The sequence below is a fragment of the Odocoileus virginianus genome, chromosome 18 (assembly GCF_023699985.2).
Source record: "Odocoileus virginianus isolate 20LAN1187 ecotype Illinois chromosome 18, Ovbor_1.2, whole genome shotgun sequence".
Taxonomy (NCBI): Eukaryota; Metazoa; Chordata; class Mammalia; order Artiodactyla; family Cervidae; genus Odocoileus; species Odocoileus virginianus.
The window spans coordinates 42,951,843-42,975,387 of NC_069691.1; the positions used below are offsets into that span (position 1 = coordinate 42,951,843).

Sequence of the window (23,545 nt, forward strand, 5' to 3'; positions counted from 1 at the left end):
TTTTCAGGGCTAAACCATCTGTATCGTAACAATATATTTCCCATGTGGATCTAGACAATAACGGAGGATTCATCTGACTTTACATGGAATATAATATCCTAGATATTTATTACTATTTAAATGTTCTCAATTATATTGAGGTAGCCCTGTGATGAGGTCAGTCAATAAAATTTGGAACAAAGCAAGAAGGTGTAAGGCTGTTTTTGTGAATAGCAAAGCAAACTCAGCCATAGTTCAGCTCTTCTAAAAGCTGACACTTTAATATTTCAGAATCCTATAGAAATGGATGATCAACCATGATTTTTATATGCATGTTTCTCTTGTTTCAAATTTTTAAAAATAAACAGATTTGTGTCTTCTAACAGGGGGCTGGTTGTTACTGATTTCCTGATTCAGAACATTCATTTTACATTATATCTTCAAGACCTTTCTAATTCTTACTATTTATGGACCCATGTCTAAACTAAAGCAATTAATCTAAAAAATGTTTTCCTTGAGACAAGTTAATCATGTCTCCAGAAAGAAATATCATATATACAAAGACCTCCTTTTCTTCTTTCTTCACGCCTCCAGAGATTCAAAGAGTTGTCCAAACTGAGAAGAATGAAGATAAATGTGTAGTGAGAAAAACAATTGTAAGCTATTGCCCTCCTGCAATTCAGATTTTTTCAGGAAACTCATGGACATCAGAAGGAAACACATCTGAGAATATTTCCCTTCAGGACAGTGTTTGCTTGAATAAAATCCAAAGTCATAAGAGCATACTTCCTACTCTTCAAGAAGTGATAAAATTAGAAGTTAAGATGAATATATCTAGGTCAGGCTTCAAACAGAACATCAATGATTCCCAGGAATAGTTTCCCAAGGAAAGAGGGGAAAGAATAGAATTGATGTCAGAAACCACTTTTTCAGCCCACTGTGGATAAGTGTTTCTAATTCTTCAAGTATGTCAGAAAAGGCAGAAAACTCTCCCCAAGAATATAGATGTTTGTGGGAAGGTGACAGAAAAATCTAGTAGGAGGGAGGCAATGGTATCCTTTCACATTACTTTTCATAAATGTGATTTTTATACTCTTTATATAACAGTGGCCTTTTTACACCAAGTCCTCCTTCACTGAAAATACGATACTGTAGTTACAATTTTCTCTTGCTAAATGAGCATATATATATTATAACATTAGTGATAACTGATTAGTATACTGAACATGATAAGTTTGAACACTGACAAATGGGAAGATCAAGCCGGGCTAACACATTTAGCTGTATTTTTTTTAGGATTCACCCAGAGATGCAGAACTACTGAGATCCAATAGATTGGAGGGTTAGATTAGACCTTTCCTGACCTGAGGGAGTTCATTTAAACAAGTTGGTGTCAATCAATCTGTTGCATCTGAGTCTGGTCACAGGTAAGCAGGGCTGGCAGCTGGGAAGAAGAGATGGACATGGTTTGAAAGAAACAAACTAGAACCCATGAGAATAAGTGACCCATGAGGATGAGTGAACCCATGAGTATAAACTTAAAACCTGAATCTGTCTTTCTCTGGAACATACACTGGTCTCTATTTGCCTCCAGATCTTCAATTCATACAGTGCAAGTGGCCAGCAGAAAAGCTGGTGTGCTGCATCATGGAAACATACAGGAAACTAGCTCAACATTTTATAAAACTGAAGGAGAGAACCTCAGCAGCTGCAGGAACAGTGGGTCCAGCTGAGGATTGGGTAACCTTACACTGACCTGTGTGAGAGCAAAGATTTACAAAGTGGAATGGATGGTTGGGAAATATGCCCATGATTTACAATGTGGAATGGATGCAGCAAATTTCCCAACCTTCATCCAGATTCAACTTAAGGAAGGGGATTCTGGTAAATGCATTTGTAGTTGACCTAAACCGACATTTAAAAAGCTACCACAATAGCTGTTTGGTGTCAAATTCTATACCAGGTCATGTTAAGCCTAATTTTCCCTATCTTGCTCCAATATTCTGAAGAGATTTTGAGTTTTTGTATTTCTGACTTAATAAAATGTTTGCAGCTATTAACTAAATAAAAAGAGGACCCTGGTTACTCTTGCTTAGCCATGTAGAAATAAATCTTTTCTAGATATAAGTTTTCATCAAATGCCACATATTTATATACATTGACAAAATTAAAAGTATTTGAATATATAGTTTAGGGATCTCTTTTTTCATTTTAACATCATATTATAATGAATATTTTCCCATGGAAATAAAATTATTTGAAAATGTGGCTTAATTCTCCCAACATTATTTCATAATTATATAGCATAATTTTCTTTACTAATTCTGTAAATTAAGAGCATTCCAAAGTTTAATATTGTAATCAATGATATCATACATCTATGTGTACACAAATTTTCATAATAATTTTTTATTATTTCCTTAAAATACATTACTGAATGTTGAATTACTGTTATTCAGCCTTGAAAATATTGTTTTGGGCACACTTAAGTGTTTTAGAGGGTTATAAGTATTTCAATTGATAAAGATTACTATGTTGCCAAATATTGACCAAGTTTAATGCCTTATATTACCTTTGACTTGCATAAATGTATGTTAAACCTTTTTTAAAAATTAGATATAGAATCCTTCAACTTTTCCACAGAGCACCTGTATCTTTTTTAATGTAAATTTATTTTTTGATGTGTCAAATTTGTCTGTTCTCTGGATCCTGATATTATTTACAGCGGTCCTTAATATTTTAAAATTAGTTTATTTCTTCTTTCAATTTTACTGAATATGTCCAAGACTTTTCTAAGTTTTTTCCTAATATTAGCTTTCCATAGTTTAAATTGAAAGAGAATTTCAGTCACAAGCAACTAATGAAATGCCATATAAATATGTTTAGCTTCTTCCATGGTAAGACCTCACAAATGTGTCTACAATGTTCTTACACTGACAGGCCATAGGAAATCTCTAAACAATGGCTTCACACACCACATAATGTAAAGGAAAAGAATAAAGCAATAAAACACAAATTTAGATGCTATAATTACCGCTCTTAAGAGTAATGCATTTTTTAGTATAGAAGTAGTATACATTTATTGTAAAAAACCTCTAAAAAGACAAAAGTAAAAAAAAAAAATCCACAGTTCTACTTACCAACTAAACTATATTTGACATATTTCTTCCAAGTGTTTTTATTTACAAATTTTATCTAGCTATGCTTATACATATATCTGGAGAAGGAAATGGCAACCCACTCCAGTATTCTTGCCTGGAGAATCCCATGGACGGAGGAGCCTGATAGGCTACAGTTCACGGGGTTGCAAAGAGTTGGACACAACTGAGCGACTTCACTCACTTATACATATATACATAAACACAAATTATTATATGTTATATATTAATAAATTATAAAATCAGAAATGCACACAGTAAAATTTTTGAAAATACCAGTAAAAAAAGTATTCTTAATTTAATTAACATTTTTCATATATATATATAAAGCCACCAGCTTCCGAGGTGGCTCGGTGGTAAAGAATCTGCCTGCCAGTGAGGGAGATGCAGGAGATGTGGGTTCGATCCCTGGGTTGGGAAGATCCCGCGGAGGAGGAAATGGCAACCCACTCCAGTATTCCTGTCTGGGAAATCCCATGGACAGAGGAGCCTGGCAGGCCACAGTCCATAGTGTTGCAGAGATTTAGACAGGACTGGGGACAGCACACACACACACAGGGCTATTAATGACACATTTGAAATATAAGTTATATGCTGCCATGCATGCTCAGTCATCCTACTCTTTGCGACCCTATGCAGCCTGCCAAGCTCCTCTGTCCAAGCGAGTTTCCAGGCACAAATACTTGAGTTGGTTGCCATTTGCTCCTCCAGGGATCTTCCCTACCCAGGGGTTGAACCTGCATCTCCCACATTGCTGGAGGTTTCTTTACTGGTAAACAACCAAGGAAGCTCTCACTATAGCACTATTCTTTCTTGTATATTTTCTTCTTAATTGAATTCAATTTCATAATTACATAACCTGTTTTTCTGATAGTCTAAAATTGTCATCCCTCTGTTTTTTGAGGCTGCTGTTACACATATTAAATATTTGCATCTCTCTAGTATCTTTTAAAAATGCCCTCTTTTAACCACCCCTCCTCTCCAGTTCCCAGCTTATCTTGGGTCTCCCCATATCCAAATTTCTGGAACTCTTTTACTTACACCATTATCTCTCCCTCATTCTTCCTCTACCCATGGTGGTTTATTTTTACCTCCCCAACAGATCACCAGAACTTCATTCACAAGACCCACCAGAATTTCAGGTTGCCAAAGGTAACTGGATATTTCTCTGTATAATCTTGCAGTCACTTTCAGTGGCCTTTACCACTGCCTAGCGAACACACCCTCCTTTGTTAAATATCAGCAGCCTTTAGTAGTAGGCTTCCTTCATAGTTCCGTTGGTTAAGAATCCAAGAATCCATCTGCAATGCAGAAGACCCCGGTTCAATTCCTGGGCTGGGAAGGTCCCCTGGAGAAGGGATAGGCTACTCAGTCCAGTTTTCTTGGGTTTCCCTTGTGGCTCAGCTGGTAAAGAATCTGCCTGCAATGTGGGAGACCTGGGGTTCGAACCCTGGGTTGGGAAGATCCCCTGGAGAAGAGAAAGGCTACCCACTCCAGTATTCTGGCCTGGAGAATTCCCAGGATTACAATCCATGGAGGCACAAAGTGCCAGTCAGACACGAGTGAGGGACTTTCACTTTCACCTTCTTTCTTCAGTAGTCAGTCAAGCTCTCCCTGAAACACTGGTCTGCCTCGGCTTCTGAAGGAACCCCAGCTCTTGCTATTCTCCTTCTTTCTAACCAGATCTTCTCACGCTGCTCTGCTAACTTACCTGCTTGACTTTCTGTACTGAATGTTGGCAATTCTCAAGGCTCAGCCCTGAGTTCTTTTCTCTTTGCACTCTTTCTTTCCTCCCAAGTCAATCTCAGCTACACATTCATTTGGAAATTCTAATTATACACCAATGATTTCTACATATTTATTGCTTACTCAAACCGTTCATCTCTGTTTATTATATTATATCCACCTAATTGCATTCTTTACTAGGAGAAGAGTGAGGAATTAGGCTGCAAAAGATTTACTTTATAATTCAGAAAGCTTACTGATATTCTGTTCCCGAAGAAATAGCAGCTCTGCTCATCCCTGATTCCTTAGTTTTTTAAGCTTTCCTATCTTTTATCCTGGAGAACATGTCTTTAAACTTTTTAGGTTGGGTTCTTTTTTTTCCCCAGAAGCATATAAATCTTTATAGTTCTAAGTACTTACAAATGCATTTCTCTTGCCTTCAAAAATGAAAGACTATTTTAATCAGCTTTTTTCTTTCCCCCGAGGGGCTCAAATAAGTTTTCTTAATCTTATCATTCAATATTTTTGCATCATTTGTGCTATACATAGTGCATCGTACCAGTATGATGTTGCTGAAAATGAGTGACACTCTTAGGGTCCAGGAAAACTTGCCTCTCCCTGTGTGTACACGTGGGCTTCCCTGGTGGCTCAGATGGTGAAGAATTTGCCTGCAATGCAGGAGACCTGCATTCAATCCCTGAGCTGGGAAGATCCCCTGGAGAAGGGAATGGCAACCCACTCCTGCATTTTTACCTGAAGAATTCTATGGGCAGAGGAGCCTGGCAGCCTACAGTCCATAGGGCCACAAAGAGTGGGGCACGTCTGAGCAACAAACACTTCCACTTGCACATGTACATAATTATGCAACATGCATATCTGTAAGTAATAAAGGGGTCACAGAAAACTCAACTGATGAGTAACTTCACATGGTGCTGCAAGGAAGGCTTCACTATGACAATTTAAAAGTCTTCAGTGGCGGGACACAGATATTCACAAGACATGGTTTCTTTTATATATCAAATATTTTTAAATGATTTACTACTAATAAATGCTAGATAAGATTTCAACCTCAATGAAGCAGTGTTTCTAAGGTCAAAAAAAAAAAAAGAAAAACCACAAAAGCTCTGATAATTCGTTAGTCCTAGGCAGTGTCAACAAGTATAAAGAATTTAAATGAACAATCAGTTAGCTGCTGAACTCAACCTTAGCTTCCTCCCACCTACCTTATGGCACAATAACTGAACTAATATAAAATTATAAATTTCCCCACCCATATTTGCAGATTAAGATCTTAGAGGTGAACTCTAATTGTATCCTGATTAAGAGCAAATTCTCCTGAGAATATCTTGCAAAAAGCTTTGGAGAATATACCAGAAAAAGACCAGTTTTTCTTCTCAAGAAAGAATGTGTTAGTAGAAAACCCCAATATAAGAACATGTGAAAATGATTCACATGTAGAATTAAACTGTGAAAGTGATAAATTAGGCAAGAAGAAAAGTAGGACTAGATTATTGAGAGCTATTTAATATAGGAAAGAAATGTCAATCTTTATATTCTTTTCCAAAAAACATAAAATTTAAGTAAATACCTCTACATGAAATCAAGAGAGAGTGACAGATATGTTTCACATCCATCTCTTTCTATTTCTATACTCGTATCTATACCTTCCTTCTCCTTTCTCTTTATTATCCTAAAGAATTAAGAATGTAAGGAAACAAAAACAATAACTTAAAGTTATTAACTTCAAAAATATTATAGATAAGGAGTGTACTATAGAAAATATATAAAATAATAATGAAGTAAATATGAGAAATTTTAAACAAAGGACAAAGAGGCAAATTCATTTAAGTAAGTTATAAAGTTTTGACAATGTAGGTGCCATACTTGGTTAAAAAGTGTAGAGATACAGAATAAATAGGAAGCAGATTGGAAACTGTACTAGTAAAACACTGTCTTAACTGAAGAAAAGCTTCTTTGTGAAATCTAGACATCATATTGACTTGATATTTTTATAGAAGATATGTTGACATGTGGCGGAATTTTTATTCTTTTTCCTTTCAGTTTGTTTTGTTTTTTAAACAAAACAAATTTATATTTTGAAAATAAAGAACCCTATGTACCCTAAAGTAAAAAATTAATAATTAAAGTTATTTACTAAAAGGAATAGAATTAGGCCATTTATGGATTATCTAAAATATTGAATCCCAGAAGATAAACAACAATTATAAAATTTTATAGTAAATGAAATGGACCTGCAATTTCTTTAATTATCTAGCTTGTCTTTTACTTACCAAGAAAACTGAAAGCCAATCCCAGACATGCAAGGGCTCAAAGGAATGTCAACTATGATTTTTTCCTAAAACACTTATTCAAAATATATTCTAAATAATAAGCTAAGTTCCATAGAGACAGTGCCAGGAGAACTAGGTCAGGTAGTTAGTGGAAAAATAACAACAACAGATAGATAGACACACAGACAAACAGACAGAAAGTGGACAAAGAGACATTAAGTAACCAAAGGCCATAATATTCATTCTGAAAGACCAGATCTGCTTAAAAAAACAAAAAAAAGTTACCTGAATATTTAAGAGTGACTAAGGATTGTCACAAAAAGGAGTCTCTAGTTGAACAAACAAAAGGAAAATTATATGAAACCTAGTACACCCAATAAGCATTCTCCAGTTGGTTTCTTGGTTTGTTCTTAGCATCAGCTCTGAGTCAAAGGAAAACATCTGAGCCCTGCCAATGACTATGTTTCAAAGACTGGGAAACATAAAAATGTGACTGTAGATGACAAGTAGCCTTATTGTAAAATGAGGCTAATAAAATGAAGGGAAAACATGATAAAGGTTTTACTGCATACTGGATTAGAAGAAAATCTGATATGGAATTAAAAGATATTGCCAAGGCTGAAAAATACAAGGAAAAATAGTAGGTGGAAGATGTGATAGGTGAGGAAAATAGTAAGAAGAAGATAAAGATTATGACACAAACGCAGTTGGTTCTAGTGCATTCTTTTTCCTATTTATAACCTCATCCTGTTAAAATAAAATGAAACATGGAAATGCAAATCTGTCTAAGATATACATATTTAACACATCATTGAATGTGTCTTTGAATAGTTCCAGTCTGGTGGTATGTTAAACAGCTTCTTATCTTGCCTTGTAGAGTATATGGGTGTGAAATGGTGTGGACATTTGCAACATCTCCTGTTGATGAACAGTAAACAGCACAAATCATATGTGGGGATTTTTGTTTTTCATTTTAAGTTGTGCTTGAAGCAATTTATTCAGTTAATGCTGTTTTGCTACCTGAATACTCTTCTGTGTTTGTGATGGAGCTATTATGTTGACATTCTGAATTATTTAAGTGAGTACAGTTTTATAGGAGAGGACACAATCTATGAAATGTTAGGAATGAAAGATAATAGGGATAAAAATGACTATTTACAATAGCAAGGACATGGAAGCAACCTAGATGTCCATCGGCAGATGAATGGGTAAGAAAGCGTGGTACAGATACACAGTGGAATATTACTCAGCTATTAAAAAGGACACATTTAAATCAGTTCTAATGAGGTGGATGAAACTGGAGCCTATATACAGAGTGAAGTAATTCAGAAAGAAAAACCCCAATACAGTATATTAATGCATATATATGGAATTTAGAAGGATGGTAATGGCAACCCCATATGCAAGACAGCAAAAGAGATACAGACATAAAGAACAAACTTTTGGACTCTCTTGGAGAAGGTGAGATAATTTGACTCTCTTGGGATGATTTGACAGAATAGCATTGAAACCTGTATATTACCATATGTGAAACAGATGACCAGTCCAAGTTCGATGCATGAAATAGGGCACTCAAAGCTGTTGCGCTGAGACGACCCAGAGGGATGGGATGGGGAGGGCGGTGGGAAGGGGGCTCTGGATGGGGAACACATGTACACCCATGGCTGATTCATGTCAGTGTATGGCAAAAACCACCACAATATTATAAAGCAATTAGCCTCCAATTAAAATAAATAAATGAATTTTAAAAAATGATAGGAGTATGCATGAAGTCTATGGACAAGGTTCTAATACAAATTGTGCTTCTCTTTTGCTGTAGGTAATTACTTCAACTCTCTAAGCCAAAGAACATTACTTGTACACCACCAGGGAAGCCCATTACTTGTAAAACAGGACTAATAATTTTATCATCTAAAAAAATACTTAAATGACATAACACATACAAAGATTTTAAACAGAGCAAATTACAAGCAATCAATGAGTGTAGTTATTATAATATCACAGTTAATTATTTCTAATATAATTGTGTTTCTATAATAGCTTGTTTAAAAAATTAAATATCATTAAACATTAGAATAAAGAGAACATATATATGCTTTAATTATTAGTTCAGAGATGACTTTCAAAGCATAAAATTATTAGCATTGTCATCATTAACAATATAAATTATTAACATACTAAGCATCATATGTCAAAAAGCTTCTTAACCAAGAATGGTTACAAAACATATCATCAGAGCAGCATCTGAAATATCAATTCATAAAATAAAAGTTCATCCAACAACTTGGAGGAAAATGAGTTATTTCCCTCCAAGTGCAATGTAAATACACATCATCAATTCTGGAAAGTGTACTGTTTGCCTCAAAGATCTAAGGAACTCATATTTCCTGAAAGATTTACAGTGTTATTTACTTAAAGTATTCATTTACATTCTAGCCACTGTAGAGTCTGTGACATTTGGATGGAGAAATAAAAATAAATATTACTTTTTTTCTTCTGAAAGATTAAATATACTTTTCCATTACATTAATTCTTCCAAAATTCATGCAAATTGAAATGTGGAAAAGGTGTCAAGCTATAATATAAAAATACACAACTTGCATAACTAGGAATTATTCAACCTCCCACTGATTTTTCACCCTGCTGCCCAGTCAACCTTATTTCTACTCAGTTCTAGCTTTCGCTCATCATGCAAAACTTCCATTTTAGTTTAATTAGGAGGCAGCTTTGCTTTAGTAGGAAAAAAAAAAAACAGGTAATATGAAATCCTGTCTGTGTTACTTTTAATAGCACTTCTTTCTCATAAAAGTTTTGTGCACTGAGAATGTTACTTAATCCTGGCTTGAGTTCCCTCACTGTGTTTCTCATACTCAAGTCTCAGATTGCACAAAGTAGTTACTAAGGGCACACCCCTGGGATCAGTCTGCCTCTAAAAGCTGTGTAAATTTAGAAAGTCAGCTAAACTCTCTGAGCCTCAGGGCAAAATTCTAGAAATGGGAGATAAGGATCATCCTTATTTCATGTGATCTTCTGTGGTTTAAATGAAATTAGTTCATTTAATGCTTTTAACTGAGCCCCTGGCACCCACTGAACAAGATATAAACATTAGTTAGCATTATGGTAAGGTTTTTATACTCAATAAATGAAATTATGTGTTTTATTTCCCACTTTCTATCATTCATCCCAGACTATGTGGAAGAAATATTTCCATTACAGTTTCCCATGTTAACCTCATTTCATTTTAGTTTTTTTACTTATTCCAGAACCCAGAATCTTGCACTTCCCATTCACCTTTACATACCCAACACCTGGTACAAAACATCACGCCCAGTAGGCACGAAACACGCATTAACTGTAATCGTTCCATTACACTATCTGGCACTTTTGAGTAACTCTGCTTACATATGGCAGCTCTTATAATTCCAGTATTTCTGTTTGTAATTTTCATGAGAGTTGGTATATATTCAAAATTTGTTAATTCTCCATGGTCTCTAGACAACTCTACCAAAATGATGGTGAATACATTTTGATGATTAACTGGTTAGCAAATGAATATTTATTTTTAATAATTCTTAGGAGTACTTTAAAAAATCCTTTTTGTTTTTAAACGTATTTTGTAATTTTATGCCTTTGAATGATTAAATTTATCTCCTGGGAGCTACATTGCATCAAAACCCTGAAATAACTGGATTGTTCATCTCAAACAAAAATAGAGTTATTTATTGTGTTATCTAAGATACTAAACTTTTAGCAGTGGGATAATCATTTAAAGAAATGAGTAAGCATTAGACAATAGGATTTAGTTTGGTGATTTGACTCAGATTTGAACTTGAACACAGTGAAAGGTAAGAAGTAGGGAATGTGCTGTCCAATAGGATACGCTGAGGATCATTTACAGCCTTTGTCTCTCATTATCCCCATGAAAGCACTTTTTGTTTTTATTCTCCCTTCTCACTCCCTTCATTTTTCTAGTTCACTATCCTTACTCATGCACACTTACTTCCTCACAGCAAGTCAGATGTGAAAATACCAACAATCGGTGCTGTGCAGAAAGGACCTCTGCAGAAAGGGGATCCAAATGAAATAGCATAATAAGTTGTCTTGAAGTCTAAAGTAAAATCTATTTATTGTCTCATTATAGAATGTCCTACTCCCAGGATATTTGGATTTGAGCTATGTTGACTAGGGGAGGAGAAAGCTAGCAGGACAATTTGTGAGCACATTTTTTTTCATTAAAATGAGGCATTTTAGGAGAATGTTTCCATGTTCTGCAGAGTTGATTAGGCTTCCTAGGATTTTGATTAAGAAATTCTGACTCCTATAATAACTTTAAGGAGTTATATTTTCTGTAATAACTGGATAAAAATAGTTATCATACCAATTATAATTTAGAAATATACTGTTTGAATAATGATATACTTTCTTTAAAATGTAAAGCTATTTCCTGAAAACTGATTTACCTTTTGAAGGCCTGTAGTAGGGATGCTATCCAATTTATTTTCAATTTATAACTAATTTAAAACTCAACTAATAAATTATCATCCCCATAAAAGGAATCTGGCATATGACATACACTGCTATAAAATAAAGACATACAAGAATACTCTGAGAGAGAGAGACAGCATCTAGGGACTTGCTGGGAGGGAGAAAGCCTAACCTTGAAGCTTGGAAAGAATAAAGAGAATTGGCCAGAGACCAGCTGGACCTCTGTAGAATCCAGGCAAAGAATGACCATATCTTAATACGTGTGTGTATGTGCCAAGTCTCTCAGGTCATGTCCAACTCTTTGAGACACTATGGGCAGTAACCTGCCAGTCTCCTCTGCCGTGTGATTCTCCAGGCAAGAATACTGGAGTGGGTTGTCATGTCCTCCTCCAGGGATCTTCTTCACCCAGGGATGGAAACCATGTCTCCTGCAGCTACCTGCATTGCAGGCAGATTTTTTTTTTTTCTTTTTTACCACTGAGCCACCAGGGAAGCCCATTGTTGTTCAGTTGCTAAGTCATGTCTGACTCTTTACAACCCCATGGACTGCAGCACACCAGGCTCCCCATCCTTCACAATCCCCTGGAGTTTGCTCAAACTCCTGTTCATTGAGTTGGTGATGCCATCCAACCGTCTCATCCTCTGTCCTGCCTTCTTCTCCTTCCTCTTTCCCAGCATCAGAGTCTTTTCCAGTGAGCAGGCCCTTTACATCAGGTGGCCAAAGTATTGGAGCTTCAGCTTAAGCATCAGTTCTTCCAATGAATATTCAGGGTTAATTTCCTTTAGGATTGACTGGTTTGATCTCCTTGCTGTCCAAGGAGAAGTTCATATCTTAATATAATTTAGTAAAAGTAGGAGGGAGATGTTGATGGTTATAAAATGGAGATGTTTAAAAATAGAGCCTGTAATACTGAGTCACTTTCTGGATCTGATTGTAGAGGGGACTCAGCTCCACTGAGTCACTCACCAAATGCACTGTGATCATGCCAGTCCAAGGCAGAAACTGCCATTGACACAATCTGCCCAAGATTTCAGGGGCAGATGTCAACAGGGAGCAACTTGGCAGAATTAAGGGACCTCAAGATCAGGGGAACAGGTAGCTGAGAACTTGTCAGAGGAGGCAGAGAGGTGGCAGAAGACAGACCCTTGGAGCTCAGGCTTTAAGCCCCAGGTGCTTATTCCATCATATAATTGGATTTCACTTACAATAAAAATTCAAAGAGAAAATCATTAGGAATTACACTCAGGAACAACATTTCAAGATGACAACTACAGAGCATTAAACCCTAATTGAGGGGACCCTTCTGAGTTTGGGAGCCTGTGTGACCATTCCAGGCACATTGATGTGAAACCGTGGTGCTGAACAGTGTTTCAGGCAATATAATATCGATGAAAAAAAAAAGCAAAAATGCCCAACACGAAGTTTATATTTTATTCATGAGAACAAAATTGATATGTTTTATGTTAGAGGATGGAAAGTTCTATAAAGAAAAATAAATTAAGGAACGAAGGCTATGGAAAGATGCGGGTAGCAATGTTAAATAGGTTGGTAAAGTAGAAGCTTCCCCTGAGCAGTTGACAATCATGCAAAACTTAAAGGCTGTCAAGGAGGTGAGATTTTGGCTATCTTGAGAAAGAACGTTCCAGGTAATGGGAAGAATAAATCAATGGCTAGAGCAGGCATGAATCGCTTGAGTGAGTTTTATCACAAGAAGACACAGAGGAGTAAATCATGATGAGGTGATTAGTAGTGAAACCTTTCCCTAGACTTTACAAGAAAGGTCTGCTTAGCTTCTACAACCAATGGGATATGAGATCATACCATTGTTTTAACTCACATGAAGTACAGTGACTGATCAGGGAATAGACTTGGAGATATCCAAGCAACTGATATCTGTCCATACTTCCATGTCCCTCAAGAAGGGCTTCCTAGTTCCTTTCTCAGATGACTCTGAAAAGTTCTTGCTTTTCAGATTAAGAAGGGGTATCAAATTTCAGAGCATAAATTGGAAGCTTCTTATTTAGCTACACATGTGTGATTTAAATGGGAAATTAAAGAGAGTTAGACTTCTTAATGAAATACAGTTCTCAGACCATGACCTGCAAACTTATTCTGAACAAATGTCCTTCTCTATAGCAACACTTGCCAAGTTGTCACAAGCAGAAAACCATTAATCAATATTCCAGTCTAGAAATGTTAGTCAGTATCTGATAATCCTGTTTCCTTATAAAAAATGTTTTCTTGACCATCTCTATATTTATATCCACACTGTTAAGATAATTTAACATTTTAATATTTATTTTACAATAAGCAAATTCAGACTTAATAATAGCTGCACCAACATCTAACAAACAGATTGTCACATGGGATTGTCAAACACAGCTACATCTATCTAAGTCTGTAGCTAAAGTAAATATTGAACTTTACTAAAATCATAGTCTTTCTGACAATCTCACAACAGGGAGGAGAGGAACATCCTAATTTTACTTGGATATTTTCTCTGTTATCTTCATTAACAGCCTTCAGAGATGAAGTCTCATTATCTCCTAAAGTAACATGATAGATAAGTTTAATTTAATATATTATCCCATATAATAACTATTTCCCAGACTGTCCTTTATTCCCAGAGACACACTGTTCCCTCAAATCCCAAACTGAAAATCCAAAACCCCAAAATGAACTAGGGGACTTCCTAATGTATAGGATGAATTTGTACAATTTTAATTCCCCCTCACTTTCCAGCTTTGCAATCTTGAGAAAAAACTTAATTGTTTTGTCATTAAAGAAAGCATGTATAATTATGTTTGCTTTTTCTTTAATATAATGGTAATGTATGATCGTTATCAGAAAGTTAAAAGAATACAATAAAGATGAAAAAAATTAAATTGTCCCTTTAACTATTATTAACATTTGGGTTATTTCCAGTCTTTTTTTTTAATGCATTTTTTTTTATTTTCTAATAAGACTAAATTTATTCAATACCCTAGTAAAAGTTTTGACTATAAGTATCCAAGAGTACAAAAAGTACAAAACAGATTTGTAGATTTCTAATATATTAATACAAAGTGCATGACTACATACAGTACATCCTACAGGCAAAGAGAGGTGGAAGGGGGAAAGAAGACTGTGGTTGAGGTCTAGTAATAAATAAATAAATACAGAAGTAGAGATGATCCATATTATAGTATATTCTACCACCAATACTGCAGCCAAAATATACAAAAAAAATTTCAAAATAACTCAGGAGGAAGATGATAATGGCTGGGGTTCTTGTAATACACCTCAAAGTCTGTGGGAGCACTGACCCAACTCACTGTGTAGTCTGTGCATATGGTGGCTTGTAGTTTTTTCCAAAGGAAGAAATATAAAATTTTAAGTTGCGATTAAAAACTATAAAACTATAGGGTGCCCATAAAAAGTGGCTCACTATCTTGTTACGTATACTATCCAATCTTTAAAATCCAGTTTTAAAAATAAGCACTGAGTCATGTTTTACCAGGGAGGCTAACGATCATTCCTCATTATGAAAACGGGTGATATATTTTTCCTGTACTTTTAGAAAAGAGGCAATAGATTGTACTTTGGTTTGGGTTCAAGTAAAAGGCTTTTAATGAAGGTTTTAGAATGGAAGAGCTCCACATTTAGGATGTATCATCTAACACCTCAATGTTCAGAAAGCCTGACTAAAAGAAGCTAAACCAAAACCAACCCACTCAGCATTAACACACACCTCTTTTCTTTTAGTAGAATTTTAATATAGAATGAAAAAAAAAATAAACCCAAAACCCTAACAGGTTAAAACAAGTCAAACAACCATTCTACACAGATAAAACCTTCACAAAGATCAACTGAAGTAATCCAGAGCTAAAACTGAATTGTGCAGATTTTCAGTGAAGTCACCAGTCACGTAACATAAATTATTTACACACTTGCAAGCCCTCTAAAAAACGTGCCCCAAGAAGCATTAACCTTTTTTTTTCTCATGTGCCATCCTAAAGACTTGCACATTGTTATTTTTCAGATAATCTAACATTTTCAAGTGGTAATGCTTTGGTACTATTCATATAGGATTGCTTATTCTAAAGACTTGACATTTCCCCAAGAGGAACTTTGATTCTGCTTTAAGTTTTGATTCTGCTTTTTAAGTTTCATATAAATTAAAATCTGTATCAAATATCAATATGGAGTGAGGTGACACAGGATGCAACATATACAGTCAAGTTACCTTTGCCTATTTAGAAATTACTCCTTCAAGATATTTGCACCAGAGAGCTGTCTGTCCTGCTTAATATTCAGTAGTACAGGTTTGAATCACCAGAACCTTGGCAAGACCTTAATATTTCAGTTATTAACAACTACCTCTAGGGGCAAGTCCATGTTTACTGAGTTATGACAAATTTATTATAACGAAGGAAAACAAGTGTAGCCAGCCATCTTAAAAAAATGCCCCAACCACTGCTTCTCAAAATAGAAAGACTAAAACTACATACGTTTATCATACAGCAAATCCCATCTCTGTCCCCTGAAAATTCCCCTAATTTCATTCATTAGAAGGGGATTTTTAAAAAAGACTTAAAGAGCACTTTACAGCAGCATTCAGCTTTCCTATGAAATACTCAGCATCTTAAATATTATGTACACTTCTTTTTTATCTCTTAGTAAGCTTCACTGGCTTCAGAGTTTGTGGAACTGGAGGAAAAATAACCCATTCAAAACTATTCTACAAATCCATCTTTTGGCAGAATAGCAGGTATCCAAATTAAAAATAGGAGGGTCATTTTGTTGCTTTGTTTTCCAAAATTTCAATCATTTTTGCTCCCCTTCTACATAAAGCTTAGTCACCACTCCTGAGTGGAGATGGGCAGAGGCTCTGGCCCCTGCTCCTCCGGCTTCTCAGCAGCTGCTTTCTTATTGCTGCAGCAAGGTTTGAATAGATGTGTGTCGATGAGGACTTCCCCAAAATGGCCTTTATAGATAATGCCACAGCATATTTTCTGTCTTTTCCAGTATGTGAGATCTAAAAAGGAAAACACTGGCGTTCTGTTGGAGCCAGAAGCCATCTCTGTATCTGAGCCATCATCTGACTGGTTACTGTAACAGGGAGACTGAGCTGGAGAGGCACTTGATGTTGTACTGTGAGCATCAGAATTGTGGCCTTTCAATTCCTTCTGCAGTTTACTGATCTGGTTACTTTTTATCCTGTTTCCAGATAGAGTTTTCACTTTCTTTGGTTTCAGTGTAGTCTTTAGACTGGGTCCTGCCCTTGCATGTACCACATGATTCCAGTTTTTTTTTTGATCCTGCTGGCAATTTCTTCCATCTTTTCACAAGCAGGACACAGGCATTACAGATATCTCCTGAACGAGTCTCATGCAACCCAAAGCAGCTCTGGAAATCCTTTTCATAGCGCTTACTGTCAGTGAATCGAGAACTGGAGGATTTAGCTCTGCAAATACAGTAGCCCTCTATCCTTCGGTACATCTTTGGCTTCTGAAAACCAAACATCTTTTCTTCTGGGCAATAGCCTTCCAAAAGCAGCCGTTTCACGCGCAATAACGATCCCGAGGGGCGCAGTGCACGCCAAGTCAACCCCCCCTTCAATCGCTCCCTCCTCCTCAACAGCCTTGTCTAGCTTCATGCATTATTAGTGATAAAATTATTTTTTCCTGAAGTTCTCTGGCAATTAAATATGGGCCTCTGTGTCTGAAGTTTCATTGGCTCCCTCATGACACATGTGACTCAATATCTTGTTTGAGAAAAAGCTTTGAACTATGTGTTCCCTGAGACATTCATAAGCGGTTCTGAAAGTGAAATGAAGCTTGAAAAAATAAACCGAAAGCCTAAAAGATGAATTTGTATTTCAAAAGGAGAGGCAAGAGCTCAAAACTCAGGAACAAACTAAAGCAATGATTTTTTTCCTGGTTTCCTGTGCTTTAAATGTGTATCTCTAGGGAAGATCTACCTTCAGCCATTGAGGCTGTGGTTTATGTAGTAACGACTTTAAAACTGTGACTGGAACTAATTAGCCCAATTACTACTCAGGGTTTATACAATTAAGTAGACACAAAGGCTGTGTTAAAGACAAAAATAATCTCAGTCTAAGCAGGTAGTTTGAAACATCTCAACTGCTATCTGGCGAAGGCAATGGCACCCCAACTCCAGTCCTCTTGCCTGGAAAGTCCCATGGATGGAGGAGCCTGGTGGGCTGCCGTCCACGGGGTCGCTAGGAGTTGGACACGACTGAGCAGCTTCCCTTTGACTTTTCACTTTCATGCATTGGAGGAGGAAACGGCAACCCACTCCAGTGCTCTTGCCTGGAGAATCCCAGGGATGGCAGATCCTGGTGGGCTGCCATCTATGGGGTCGCACAGAGTCGGACACGACTGAAGCGACTTCGCAGCAGCGGCAACTGTCATCTACTGGCTACCAGAACACACTGGAAAAGTTGAGGTCTTACAGTTGTGGGATAAGTTCTAAATCTATTTTAAATATGAACCTCCAGGAGGTTCTGATACAGCTAGTATACAGGTCCACTTTAGGTAGCTACTGATTTAATCTAACTAGATTTTCTTTATAGTTCTTTTTATACTTTCAAATCCATTCATAGTACAGTGAGTTGAGTCAAAATTTTAGATGCTGACTGTTATGTTCATGGTAAAGGATAATTTTTCAGATGGAGAAATATATAGCAAATGTAAGAAAAGACCCAGGACTGGCTCAGTAATTCTCAAAAAATTTTATAGAGAAACTAACACTTTTAAAGTGCACATTTTGGGCTCTATTTTCAGAGATGGAAATTTTGTAGACATTGATTCGATAATCTGCAACTTTAATAAATATCCAGGGCATTCATATATAGTACTTCTTTGAGAAACACTGGATTAAAGAATGATGTTTGCTTTGGGTGATTAAAGACTGTTAGGAGTCATGCTCCATATGTATTCATATTTAGCTCAGAATTATGTGGAAAATAAGAGTCAGACATGGCTGAGAAACACTTTCTTCTATGTGAAAAATAACAATAAAGTAATAAATTACACACTTTTTACAATATATGTTGCCATGTCAATTCCATACACTTTTGTACATGCAGTTATACACAGATAGGGTGGTGAGAGAGAGGCTACTTACATTAACATGTCTATGCATGTGTAGGTACATGTGGGCGTCCCAGGTGGTGCTAGTGGTAAAGAAGCCACCTGCCAATGCAGGAGACATTAGAGAAGTGGGTTTGCTCCTTGGGTCAGTTAGTAGATCTCTGGGTCAGGAAGATCCCATGGAGGAGGGCATGGCAATCTACTCTTAGTATTCTTGCCTGGAGAATCCCATGGACAGAGGGACTTGGTGGGCTACAGTGCATAGGGTCACAAAGAGTTGGACATGACTAAAGTGACTTAGCATGCATGTGTATGTACAGAAAGAAGGAGAGAGGTGGTGACAGAGAGAGGGAAAAGGCCTGTTTTAACACAATATTAAGGTTTTTCTGCTTTATAAAATGAGGCTATAAGCGAATTTTTTCTTAAAAGATTTTTACAAGTTTGTTTGACTTCATTAATCTCTCCACTCAATCACACCAGATAAGAGAGTCCAGGGGAAGACTTTTAACTTTATAAACAGGTCTCTGGAGGCAACCCTTGAAAAAAATAACTCTCAGATTGATTTTCCTATCAGGTTTTGAATTAGCATTAATACTGAGTGCCAAAGGAAGGTGGAATAAGAATAGTAACATAGAATAGGCATGATTTTTTTCCCATTTATCTTTATTAGTTGGAGGTTAATTACTTTACAACATTGCAGTGGTTTTTGCCATACATTGACATGAATCAGCCATGGATTTACATGTATTCCCCATCCCAATCCCCCCTCCCACCTCCCTCGCCACCCCATCCCTCTGGGTCTTCCCAGTGCACCAGCCCCAAGCACTTGTCTCATGCATCCAACCTGGGCTGGTGATCTGTTTCACCCTTGATAACATACATGTTTCGATGCTGTTCTCTCAAAACACCCACCCTTGCCTTCTCCCACAGAGTCCAAAAGTCTGCTCTGTACATCTATGTCTCTTTTTCTGTTTTGCATATAGGGTTATCGTTACCATCTTTCTAAATTCCATATATATGCATTAGTATACTGTATTGGTCTTTATCCTTCTGGCTTACTTCACTCTGTATAATGGGCTCCAGTTTCATCCATCTCATTAGCACTGATTCAAATGAATTCTTTTTAATGGCTGAGTGATATTCCATGGTGTATATGTACCATGGCTTCCTTATCCATTCATCTGCTGATGGGCATCTAGGTTGCTTCCATGTCCTGGCTATTATAAACAGTGCTGCGATGAACATTGGGGTGCATGTGTCTCTTTCAGATCTGGTATCCTCGATATGTATGCCCAGAAGTGGGATTGCTGGGTCATATGGCAGTTCTATTTCCAGTTTTTTAAGAAAAGCCTTGATGATAATAAATAAATTATTCTGCCCTAGTGCAGAATAATTTGAAGTAACTGTGAAAGCTAGAATCCTACTTTGGGTCACTTTGTATAGTGTGCAAAGGTCAAATGAAAGAAAAGCATATTGCCTAATAATACAATTATATATGTGTGTATATATATATATACATATATATATATTTAAGCTTTTAGAGAGATTACAGTGTTTTCTGGTATTTTGCAATTTCCCTAAAATGGCTTAGTATTTTTAATTTAGTGGATTATACTTGGTCTTTTACTCAACTTCAATACTTTGGCCACCTGATGTAAAGAGCTGACTCATTTGAAAAGACCCTGATGCTGGGAAAGATTGAGGACAGGAGGAGAAGGGGACGACAGAGGATCAGATGGTTGGATGGCATCACCGACTCGACAGACGTGGGTTTGGGTGAACTCCGGGAGTTGGTGATGGACAGGGAAGCCTGGCATGCTGCGGATCATGGGGTCGCAAAGAGTTCGACATGCCTGAGTGACTGAACTGACTGACTGACTGAATAAATCAGAATCCTAAGCAATACAAGGGTAAACTAGAAAATATAAAACCTGCGTGGCTGTGTCTTCTTCTTTCAATCTCCTCCAGAGACAGTTTTCTGTGCTTCCTTGCTCCCACTTCTCTGAACAAAGCAATGTTAGAAAGTAGCTCATAATACTGAGCACTCCAAAAGTCAAAGGCTTGACAGGCTTAAAATGGAATCACAAAAGGAGTGTTTACATCTTTTTCTTTAATACTTGTGATTGTATTTAGAATTGTAAATGAAAATACTATAGATTAAGATGTTAAGTAAAATTACAAGACATTTTTATGAAAACCATTTACTCTTTCTCACTATTTATTTCTCTTCCTCAGAGGCCACCCCTTTCAACTCCTTTCACTGATCATTTGTTATATAGCTATATATTTCTAAATAACATATTTAACCTGTTATTTCTTGTTTTTCAGTTTTTAAAAATATCCAGTGTGGCTTTAACTGGTCTCTTACATGACAAACCCCACAATACACTTCCCATTCCTCTATCTTCCCAGTAGAATAACATAATATTTGCTAAAGTCAATGAGTGATGATGTCAATGTCATTATACTGTAAATAAAGCAACTGCTGAAGTACACCATGATTTCACTTTCTTTTGTATATAGAAATAATAGTTTCCTTGAAGTAATAGTTACTTTTATTCTGTTTCCTTTGTTCTTTGTATCTTAATGTATCAATAACTGATTCCCAAATTGTGTAGAGACTGTCATGCAGAATGAAGTAAGTTAGAAAGAGAAAAACAAATATCATATAATATTGCTTATGTATGGAATTTTAGAAAAATGATACAGATGAATTTATTTGCAAAGTAGAAATAGAGACACAGTAGAGAAGAAACAAATGGATACCAAGGAGGGAAGTGAGGTGGGATGAATTGGGACTAACATATATACTCTACTATGTATAAAATAGATAACTAATGAGAAGGTACTGTATAGTACAGGAAACTCAATGCTCTGTGATGACCTAAATGGGAAGGGAATCCAAAAAAGAGGTTATGTGTGTATATGTATAACTCATTCACTTTGTAGCAGAAACTAACACAGCATTGTAAAGCAACTATAGTCCAATAAAAATTAATTTAAAAAAAAGGATTGGGAGCTTTATTTAACTGCTTTGGGGCCTTTCCTCATTGCTTTTTCCTGAAATAGCATTCTCAGAATGTAAGAGATCATGGTCAGATTAGTAAGGGTAAACTATAAAAAAGCAGCTTGAAAAGTACAATGAAGAAAAGTAGGACCTATACCAGTGGGATTTTGTCTGGGATCCTCAAGCAACTATGTATTGGATACGAGTTAGCACTGGTTTGTTGTGGGAATTAAAGCTATTAATCAAGAATATTATTAGTGACATTAAATGGAAGAACTAAATTAGGAAGCAGAAGCTCTAAAGTATCACCCTTCTTCAAGTCTTTTCATAGACTCTCCAAAGTAGAGTAACTTTCCCTAAATACAAGTCTGTAACATGTCTTTCCCCTACTACTAGAATTGCCAAACAACTGAATTTAAAGCCAAAGTTCTGGTTAGGATTTTGGTTTCAGTAAGATAAGTTGTAGCACCCTTATGAAGAGATGGGGAAAATTAAAATGAAAATTGCGTATTTACTCTTTGTAGTCTACTTTTTGTTTGGCTCAAATTGTTTCAGCTTTGTCTAACTAATAAGCCACAAAAGCTACAAAGGCCAAATAAAGACAAAATTTCTCTTTCATATAAAATCTCTGATATGGGCAGTGCAGGGTGGATGTGAGCATCACCAAAGATGTGGAATTCTTCCTATCATGCTGCTGCCACAGCCTTGTTTGGTATCTGTGCTCAAGTGTACTTCATGGTACAAAAGAGCTTCTGGAGCTGTGTCCACCACACCCAGACTCAGGCAACAGGATAGAGGAAGGACAGACGAATAAACAGTGCTTCTCCAAACCCGGGAGGCACCATTAGTCAACATCTGTGGCTTCCTTATATCATACTGGCTCAGATTTTACCTCAATATTATATCCAGATACAAGAGAATGGGAAGTGTTGTCATTTAGCTGAGAATATTGAGTGAATGCATGCATGCATGTGTAAGAAACTGCTTCAGTTGTGTCTGACTCTTTGCAACCCTTCTGACTATAGCCCACCAGACACCTCTGTCCATGGGATTCTCTAGGGAAGAATATTGGAGTACATCACCATGCCTGCCTCCAGGGGATCCTACCCAGGGATCAAACCCATATCTCTAACGTCTCCTGCATTGGTAGGCAGGTTCTTTACCACTGGCACCACCAGGGAAGCCCACCAGAATACTGAGAGTACTCAAGTAATTCTCAGGATCTGCTCCTGAAGAAGAGGGAGGAAATAGGTCTTGTCCAGCAATTATGCAGTCTCTGAAAATGTTTGCTGTTTTTCCCCTTGCTTACACATAGGTTGGACATGAATTTGAGCAAACTCCAGGAAATAGTGTAGGACAGAGGAGACTGATGGGCTACAATCCATGGGGTCTCAAGGAGTTGGACATCACTTAGCTATTGAACAACAACAAAACACATAAGCCTCCCTATCTTTGTCCTGCTGTTTTCTCTCTCTATGGCTTCCCTTTCCTGCTTGTTAACTACATGCCCTTTTCATTTCATTTCCTTACCTAAATACAATATAAAACCAAAACTGCCATTTCCTCCTCCAGGGGATCTTCCTGAACCCAGGGATTGAAACTGTATCTCCTATGTCCACTGCATTAGCAGGAGGGTTCTCTACCTCTAGCATCACCTGGGAAGCCCTGTGAAAAAATACATTCTTTATATTCATTTTATTCAATATAAATAATTTTTTATACTAGTTTTGAAAGTGGCAAGACTAATTATTTATTTTCTTCTAAAGAAATTGACAAATACCTTTAATTTATCTAATCAACCT

General features: G+C 36.6%; 1 long non-coding RNA gene and 1 pseudogene across 2 annotated transcripts in view; both read right to left on the reverse strand.

Annotated features, from left to right (window-relative positions):
• Positions 1 to 23,545, reverse strand: part of LOC139039436 (uncharacterized) — a 561,922-nt gene that overhangs the window by 231,651 nt on the left and 306,726 nt on the right. The gene's annotated exons all lie outside the window — the stretch shown is intronic.
• On the reverse strand, positions 16,269 to 17,734 carry LOC139039435 (SIN3-HDAC complex-associated factor pseudogene; annotated as a pseudogene).